Genomic DNA, 8,422 nt, shown 5'->3' with positions numbered 1-8,422 from the left:
AAGAGGGAAATGGTGCGGGAGAATTGTCTGTATTCTGTCAATCATATTTTAATAAAATGCTGATTGGCCAGGCAGGCAGTATAGGCGGGAAAGCCAGACAGGAAGTAGGGGTGGAGCAATGAGAACAGGAGAATTCTGGGAAGCAGGGAAGTTCCTTTGCCACTCCTGTCCAGACCACCAAAGAGGCAACATGTAAGCTGTCACACTGAGAAAGGTACTGAGCCCATGTGGCTAACGTAGATAAGAATAATGGGGTAACATAAGTTATAAGAGTTAACAAGAAGCCTGACCTAATGAACCAATCAGCTTTATAACTTATAGAGATCTTTGTGTGATTGGTTTTCTTTGGGGTTTGCCTACTTGTTGGGGTGCTGGGCTGGATAGATACCCCAATAAACCGGCCCTCATGTTACAGGATGTGACCTGCCCTGATGAAAAAGGTACTGAGCCATGTGGTTAACATAGATAAGAATAATGGGCTAATATAAGTTATAAGAACTAATACGAAGCCTGAGCTAATGGGCCAATCAGTTTATAACTCATGTAGACCTCTCTGTGTGATTTTCCTTGGGACTTAATGAATGCCGGAACTGGGCAGGACAGAAACCCCAACAAGCATGCCCTCGTGTTACATTTCTGTGTGTTTTTTCATACACAATAATAATAATAAATAATATTTTGAAAGAAGAAAGCCTAATGATACATATGTGAAAAGTGTATGTTACATATAATAGAAAAATAATACTTTGTATGTCAGCAAAATTAATTGAACATATACTAAGATTTTTTTATGTAGAAAGTATTTTTATTATGTTAAAATATTTCCTGAGCAGCAATTATTTACATGGACAGTTTAAAAAAACTGACTTGTGATTATTTGCCTTGTCCTCAATTAGAGACTTGATTACATACATTCTTAGTAGTTTCTAAAGCAGATCTGTCAGTCTGTTCTCATCCCATCACAGAAAAAAGTACAGGATGGACAGTGTTCTCTTCTGAACTTACATCTTTAGAACAGATGTAATCAGAGTGCATCAGGTCGAAGCCTTTGCTGATTTGGTCGAAGGATAGAGTGTCAGTTAAAACTTTTATCTCTTTTGACATATATTCAGATACCAGCTTTGGGACACTCTCTACACTCTTCCATCCCCCAAAGGCAGTGCCTTTCCACGTGCATCCTGTCACCAGTTGGAATTGGGGAGTGGCGATTTCTTCACCTGAAGCAGCTATGCCAACCACTACACTGACTCCCCAGCCTTTGTGTGCCACTTCAAGGGCTGCTCTCATGACCTTCACGTTGCTGATACACTCGAAAGAGTAATCTACTCCCCCATCTATCATCTCAATGAGTACTTCCTGGACGAGTTTACTTAAATCCTGGGGGTTAATGCATTCAGAGGCTACAAATTCTTTGGCCTTTGCGAATTTATCTTTTTTGATGTCAATACCAATGATCTGGGATACACCAGCTACTTTACAGCCCATGATCATTCCCAATCCAACTCCTCCCAGGCCAAAGATGGCACAGGTAGAACCAGGTTCCACCTTGACAGTGTTCATGGCAGCACCATAGCCAGTTGAAATGCCTCACCCGAGAAGGCAGACTTTATCCAAAGGTGCTGAAGGATTAATTTCAATAACAGAGATGTCAGTCACAACTGTGTACTCAGAAAATGTGCTCGTTCCCATGAAATGAAAAATAGACTTTCTTTGCAGGTAAATCTACTAGTGCCATCTGGCATTAATCCTTTCCTCTGAGTGATTCTTTGTCTTCTGGCAAAGGTTTGTTTTAGGATTCAGACAAAATTTGCATTCTCCACACTGGGATGTAAAGCAGGATGACAGTGTCACCTGCTTTCACCTTAGTGCCCCCTTCACCCATGCTTTCCACAATCCCATCGCCTTCATGTCCCAAGATCACTGGGAAACACCCCTCAGGATCAGCTCCACTCAGGATACAGGCATCTGTGTGGCAAACGGCTGTGGTGATGATCTTAATTCGAACTTCATGAGCCTTGGGAGGTGCTACTTCGATTTCCTCTATGGAGAGAGGCTTTCCAGCCTCCCAGCGACTTCAGCCTTGCATCTGATCACCTGGTTCACCATGTCCACAAGCTGAACGTCAAGCAACAAGTCTAGTGATCCTGGGTATGGTAGTGCGTGAGGGGCGGGGCTGAGTGCCGGAGCGGAGCTGTGATGCAGAGAAGGCATGCATAGGGGGCAGGGGTCTGTCTGTCTTTTTTTTAAAAAAATGTGTAGCACAAGTTGGCCTCGAACTCGTGATCCTCCTGCCTCTACCTTCTTCAGCAAATCCTAACAGTGTGTGCCACCACAACCGGCACTAAAATATTTTTTTTTTAAAACCAGAAAGCTAAAGTTATTGAATTAATCCTGTTTTTCACATATTTATAGAACGTAAAATAGTATAAATCTAAGTAGTTTTGCATAAATTCAAGAAGCATTAGAAAATCTTTCTTAGAAACAGTATCTTCCTATATAGCCAGGCTGGCCTTGAACTCAAGACGTGGTCTCCTCTCCTAAGTATATGTTACTATTTTTAGTTGTGCATTAATGTACACTTCATGCATATTTTCTGTGCAAATTAATTGTTTGTGTTCACAGCAGCAACTTTGTTTGCATGTGCAAAAGCTGGAATAACATACCTTCAACATGATGGTTGTAGGAAAACAAATCTGAATGAGGATCAGATAATCATATGAAAAAATGCTTATCTTACTTTTTTCTTTGTTTATGATACTTCATGTCTTTTACCTAAAAATCAAGAGTAATTTCAGATGAATACAGTGTGTGTCAAATCATCATTAGTCTCATGCGAGCATGCTTTCTTTGACCTTGCAAGTGAGAGGTGAGTATGATTTTTGTAGAAAATACTTAAGAATTTACTGAAGATAAGCTTGATATATCAATTGGCAAAAGATAAAACTTCACTTGTTCTTCAAAGTGAAGGAAAGTGAACTAAAATAGAATGTTTACAGAGGTAACTTATTTTACTTTTTCCATTGGCTTTGGGCTTAAGCACTCCATCTGGAATACAGCTGCTAGCAGGATACTTTGATAAATTGGAAGTTGAGTGTTAGGTGGCTCAGAGTAAATAATTAGGAAAGCAAAATTATTGTCATAGTCTTTGATGGTGTATGGTAATAGTGAGATTTCTGTTCTCTATCATTTGAAAAGATTATGAGATTTCAGAGAGCAACTTTCACGTGCATTTATTTTTCTTTACCTTAGCCTTTCTGAAAAGGTAAAATCCTATAATTCTCAGAAGCAGTTTACATTTATTTTATTGTGTATTTCTTGTATTCTCATGAAAACAAGTTTTATCTGTAAAATTAGAGGCTGGAGATATAGCTTAGTGGGTAAGACAGCTTGTTGCTCCTCCAAAGGACCTAAGTTTGATTCTCAGTTTCCACATGGAGGCTAACAACTGTCTCTAACTCTATTTCCAGAATACTGGATACCCTCTTCTGGCCTCTGGGGGGGTACCAGTAATGCACATAGTGCACAAACAAACATGCAGACAAAACACAAATGTATACAAAGTAAAATTAAATAAACTTTTAAACTCAAAATTAGATAATTTAATTGGAGCAGGATAGATTACTTAGTGTTTAAGAGTACTGGTTCTCTTGCAGAGGATCTAGATTCTGTTCACAGTACCTACAAGGCTGCTTACAATCTCTGTTACTCCAATTCCAAGTTATTTGATGTTCTCTTCTGGTTTCTTCAGGCAATGCACATATGTGGTATACACAAATTCATGCAGGCAAAACAGTCATACACTTAAATAAATCTTAAAAATTATTTAATCATTTCCTCCTTGGACTAGATATGATTCCCAAGATGCAAAAGTCTTGTAAGGATTCAAGAGCAGAGAGAGATAAACCCAGGAAGCCCAAACAAAGAAATAGGAAAAATGAAATGGGAAAATGATAAATCCAGTAATATACTAAAAGAGGATTGCTGTTATGAGCCTTTGAAAATACATTCAACAAGAGTATCTCTAAGGATTGTGCAGACTAAAGCTCAGAAAAGCCCCAGTGAAGACAGGGAAAGCAGGCACATTGATTTTATCATTACCATTCATCACTGGCTATGGGATATCCTGGATTAATCCTTAGAATTTCTTAACTTCTCTGATTGTGGTGCTAACAAAAGGTCCCTATACTACAGAAAGTCCATTAAAAAAGCATAAAAGTAAACTCTACAGATGAAGATAGGACACTGTGCATGCGTCATCTCAAATGGCACAAGTAAAAGCAAGCCCTAGAAGAGATATCTCAGCACATCAGTGGTATGTGCTATATTATTTATGCATATACTAAAGAATTATCTTCTTGTAACCTTTCATGAGCTAAGCATTAGTGAAATAACATGAAGATTTAAGTCAAAAAGTCAGAAATCTGGCCTCCATTATGTATGTCTTCTCTTTAAGTTATCACAAATATATATGATCTTCAATATTATATGTTGAATTTTAGGCTTTATCTGCTTTCGGTATCCTAATTTAAGCTGTCACCACAATTATACAAAAATTGTGATTACGGAAACAATCACTCAGCTGGCCTTTCTTGGACCTTCACACTTCTTAAAACCATTTAATGGTTCTCTAGGGATTTTAGAATAAATTCCAAAATCATGATCATCTTCCCAATATCATAGTAGTTTCTCTTTCCAGAATCCCATTTCTCCCTTCTTCTCACAGGTACATGTGGTTTATCAATGCATGTCAACAAGCTTTGTTTCCCCATCTGACTAGGTTACATACAGCCTCCTGCAGTACACATACTCATCTTTTAAAATGAGTTTCCTTAGTATTTGTTCCTGTTTTTCTGTAGTTAATTGGAGGCCTGCTCTTTTTTTTTGCAAAGGAAATAGGGGTGGAGTGTATCTGGAGGAGAAGGGAGGTATGTGGGAGCTGGAAAGAGCGGAGGGAATGCAAACTGTGGTTATCATGATATTATATGATAGAAGAATATTTTCAGTAAAATATTTCCATTTCTGAACAGAAATTTCTGCAAATATACTTTATTTTCTAACTCCTACTATCTTATTTTATATTTCTCAATATCAATTGCCCCCATATAAATCTCTCTATCATCCATGCTTGTTTTCTTGCAATTAGCTTTTCATGTCCTTAAGATAATGCGTTATGACATAATATTGTGGTTATTCAGTTGTCTATCTATAAAACTAACCTGTGAACTCACTGAAGACAAAACTTAGTGTATTTTGGAACATTTTCCATGCCTATGAATCTGAAATTATGTAATTTTCAATAATGTTAAGGGAATGGGCAAATTGAAGACAATATCTATTGACTTAAATGATCCCACAGACTAAGTAAGGGTGTGTTTCCCTAAGGAACCTGCAGTCTGGTGGCCTTATACTTTTGAAAATTTAATTACATGCCAGATCAGTATATGTAATAACCACAAGTGTCTCCCTGTTGAGTTTATGTGACCTTAGAAAGCATGATTGAGTCTGAAATATTCATGATAAAACAAATTTCCTTGGTCGCAGCTGTAGGCTTCATTCTGGGTAATTATGGTCCTAATTTCTTCCAATAATTCCTGCTGAGTCCCTCTAAAACCTTCCATATCTTCAGGCTCCAAGTCTTTGAATCTGATGAAAGTCTTGGATTTAGCTCGTAGGAGTCCTAGTGGTTTAGTATTCTATGGTCTTCTCCAACTCATTTTGTAGAAACTTATAGTGCAGGCTTGAAAAGGCAATGAGACAGCTGCAAAAAGGTTGCTTTCACTCTGCTTTTATTTAGCAGTTGCTTCAGAACGCAAGAAAATAGCATCATTTTCATGATTCATCATCTTGTTTCCTCTATAATAGTATCAAAAGGAAGTGAGATGTCAGTGGATTTATAGCAATAAAGTTTGTTATCAGGAGCGATGCAAGTTCTTTTATTTGATTTGTGAGTAAAAAATGTTTTAAATGAGAAGACTACTTCAATACTTCAAATCTGTCAAGGCTAACTCAAGAATTAATGAAAGAGTTTACCACACTGACAGATTTTTTTCCCTTGATCAAACTTTAGACATGCTGCTCTGAGCCCTGTATTCAACTAGTCCTTACTGCTCTTGTTTACTGTCTTTGGTTTTCCTAGTTCAGTTGTAATAAGAGTTGCTGTTCTAACACTTGCATTAAAATCCCCTTACCCTTGACACCTCCTATACAGTATCTGTAAAACAGGTTCCCATCCCTGCTGCTCCTTAATTATATACATTTCTGGTTTCCCTGTGTTCACACAAAGTTCAATGTCTCTCCCACCATGTCTCAGTTTAAAACTTACTGAAATAGTGACAAGTAAAATGACTTTTTCCCTACCATTTTAGCATGTTTTGTATTTTTAGTATTAAATTTCTGGCCATTTTACCTACAAATTTTAAAATATCTACTTTTTTAAAAAATTAAATCTAAATCATTAAACTAAACTTTTATTTTTCCTACTACAGTATTCATCCAAACAATGTATTAAAGTCATATGCAGCATAATTTACTCAGTTTGCCACAGTGATATTGTTAATAACTAACTCTTTCATGGTATCTCTTATTTTCCAGATCTTTCTTGATGCTACTCTTTCTTCCTTGAACATTCTTCCACCTCTTGTAACAAAGCCAACACCACCTCTGTGGCTGCAACTTAACCTTCCTTTGTTAGCCATGTCAATCAATAGTATTTTCTGTCTTCTCTAATCTCTGATCAGTATATATGCATTTAACTGTAAATAATTAGCAGATATACAATTATATCTTCATTTAGTAATTTCTTAACTTTTTGCATTTTCAATAGGGCACCCCTGTACTTACCTGTACTGAAATGGAAATTGGAAATGGAAATAGTATAATTTATGTTAGTGAATGCTTTTGCAACAAGTTTCTTATGAGATTATTATGTGGGCAAAAGTTAGTAAAAAATAGACATAATAATAATATATGGTGTAAATTATGTATTATATGTAGTTAAGATAACCAAAAGTGGCATACCTCTATGGTCACTAACCACAATAGAATGTAGAATTTCATAAAGTTTGCTAAGCTTGCAGATGAACATATCATATCACTAGTATTTGTGAAACTTAAATTTAATAGCACAGCTTTTAAATTCAATACATACATATACTGCTTGTCCAGATCAGTAGGCATTTTCCCTCCTCCATCTCATGTGCAACTATATTACCAGTCTGTGGACGCATCTCTCTGAGAAAAGCAGGGCGATTACTTTCTGAATAACTGGAAGCACTTTTTCTTCTTTTCATCTTGATGCTATTCACATGTTCCAGACTCAATTTCCCTGAAAGAGGAATGACATGCAGATCATAAACAGCTCTCTTTTCCAGAATATTTATGTTTAGGTTCCCTAGGGAAGATTACACATCTAAATGGCTTGATGAGTCGTTCTCACTAACAAGTTAGGTTTGTAAAAAGCTAACCAAGTTTAGAAATTCACAAATATGCACAGTTTAAAAGTTAAAAAGAAAATCATTTCATTTTTGTCCTTTCACTGTAAATATGTTCTTACACCAAAATTAAACACAGACTAGTCCAGAATAGCATGTAAGACTGTCATATACTTCCTCAGAAAATAAAGCATACAGCATTTTGTGATGTAAAAGAATTAAACATTTATACAATTTGATGTTTTTTTTTCATCATCTCTCCAATTAAAAGGTTGGAGCTGTAACTCAGCATTACTTGTAGGGAATTGTCCTCATAATTGTACATGTGTTGTGTTTTATATTCTGAGCTTATTCAATTATTTCTTCAATATAATAGTAAAATGCCTTAGAATAAATTTTTTCTTATACAAAAAGCTTGCCCATGATGTGAGTTTACATCTATTTGACTTCTAAAATAAAGAATTTAGAAAGAAAAACAAAATGAAAAAATATGTTTCACTTTCTGCAACAGCTAATATATTCATTAAGTAAGTAAAATTTCTACCACTAAAGAGCTGGACAGCAGATAAGCCAGGCAATGGTGGTACATACCTTTAATCCCATCACTCAGTAGGTAAGGCAGGCAGATCTCTGTGAGTTCTAGGCCAGCCTGGTCTACAAGAGCTAGTTCCAGGACAGGTTCAAAAGCTACAAAGAAACACTGTCTTGAAAAAAAAAAAAGATCTAGACAGCCTTGTCCTAATGAAACATTAACAATAATGCATGAGAAATACCATACTCTGTCCTCAACAGCATAATATAACTCAAGATGGATACATTAAGTTACAGTTAGTAAAAAACTTATGTATTAGACTCTTCAGACACTTGTATACCTTTGATAATAATTTACTTATACATTAGTCTCAGAAAAATAATAAAAGCAATGGTTACTAATAAAAATACTAGCTATAATATACTGAAACTATGGCAATGTGTTAACAAAAATCTATTAA

At 36.1% G+C, this 8,422-nt stretch overlaps 1 pseudogene; it reads right to left on the bottom strand.

Moving 5' to 3' along the window:
- Positions 1 to 951: 951 nt before the first annotated feature.
- Positions 952 to 2,112, bottom strand: LOC125410346 (alcohol dehydrogenase class-3 pseudogene; annotated as a pseudogene).
- Between the last annotated feature and the right edge of the window lie 6,310 nt (positions 2,113 to 8,422).

The sequence above is a fragment of the Myodes glareolus genome, chromosome X (genome assembly GCF_982192425.1).
Source record: "Myodes glareolus chromosome X, mMyoGla1.1, whole genome shotgun sequence".
Lineage (NCBI taxonomy): Eukaryota > Metazoa > Chordata > Mammalia > Rodentia > Cricetidae > Myodes > Myodes glareolus.
Note: the sequence above shows the minus strand (reverse complement) of the source record. Positions and strands in the feature narration are given on the sequence as shown.